The sequence below is a fragment of the Euphorbia lathyris genome, chromosome 4 (genome assembly GCF_963576675.1).
Source record: "Euphorbia lathyris chromosome 4, ddEupLath1.1, whole genome shotgun sequence".
Taxonomy (NCBI): domain Eukaryota; kingdom Viridiplantae; phylum Streptophyta; class Magnoliopsida; order Malpighiales; family Euphorbiaceae; genus Euphorbia; species Euphorbia lathyris.
Window position 1 is genome coordinate 24,925,060 of NC_088913.1, and position 1,276 is coordinate 24,926,335.

The 1,276-nt window shown below is 36.2% G+C and overlaps 1 non-coding gene across 1 annotated transcript; it reads right to left on the bottom strand.

Moving 5' to 3' along the window:
* Nucleotides 1-932: 932 nt before the first annotated feature.
* Nucleotides 933-1,039, bottom strand: LOC136228268 (small nucleolar RNA R71). Its single transcript, XR_010688596.1, has one exon. It is a non-coding gene; the product is annotated as a small nucleolar RNA R71 (small nucleolar RNA).
* Nucleotides 1,040-1,276: the final 237 nt, after the last annotated feature.

The following is a 1,276-nucleotide window of genomic DNA, read 5'->3' on the forward strand; positions in this document are numbered from 1 at the left end:
TAATCAAAATTCCAAAACGGAATTGTTCTCTAAACTCGATATAATCCTTCTATCTAATCCTAATTTACCAAAACCAATTCCATCAACTAAACGTATTTCTTTTATTAAACCTAAACACGAGATTAAAATCGAATTAAATAAAGTTTTAGTTAAAAAGCGTTCCCTGTGGGTTCGATATCTTTTATTACTACAAGCGTATACCGTGCACTTGCGGAAATCGCTCAACAAGTTTTTGGCGCCGTTGCCGGGGAACGCCAAAAATTTTGACAAAATTTTAAATTTTTCGTGATTTATATCGAATCTAGGTTTAAACATACTTATTTTAACTTTTATAATTTAATAGTTTTCATATACTAATTTATTTATTTTTCAAAATTCTGCTTTGTAGGTAGTTTCGGTTCGTGCAAGATTTCAGGTTCATGCGCAGTTCTCGAAGTTCAGGCATTGTACCAGACCCTATAGACCCAGAAATTGAGAAAACCATTAGGAAGAACAAGAAAAATAAGAAAAACAAAAATAAGACCCCAGTAAAAACATATATCGAGCCAGAAAAAATGGCAGACCCACCAACACTTATGGAATACGCTAGGCCAGGTGTGGCCGGTGTAACCAATAGTATCGTTAGACCCAGAATCACCGCAAATCAATTTGAAATTAAGCCAGCTTTGCTTAATATGTTGCAAAATAATGTAACATTTTACGGGTTACCTAACGAAAATCCTAACACCCATTTAACAAATTTCCTAGAAATTTGTGACACATTTAAAATTCCAGATGTTACTGCAGAAGCAATCAAACTTCGCCTCTTTCCTTTCACTTTGAAGGATAGAGCCAAAGAATGGTTGACTTCTATGCCAACCGCAACTTTTGCCACTTGGGAACAATTAGCCCAAGCGTTTTTATCCAAATATTTTCCTTTAGCAAAAACCGCAAGAGTCATAAAGGAGTTAACATCTTTTTCTCAAAACTATAATGAGACTCTTTATGAAACTTGGGAACGTTTTAAAGAACTTCAACGTTTATGCCCACACCACCAATTACCCGCTGAACTTTTAATGCAAACATTTTACAATGGACTAAATCCTACAACTAGGGGTTCATTAGATGCTATGTCGGGAGGGCTATTTATGAAGAAAACATCAGCCCAAGCGAGAGAACTTTTGGAGGAAATGGCAATCAACAGCAGTATGTGGCCCGCGGAACGTGGACATATGCCGGTGGAAAAACCATCATCTTCAACCACATCATCAGTTAAAGGTATAGTTGAACTTGATCC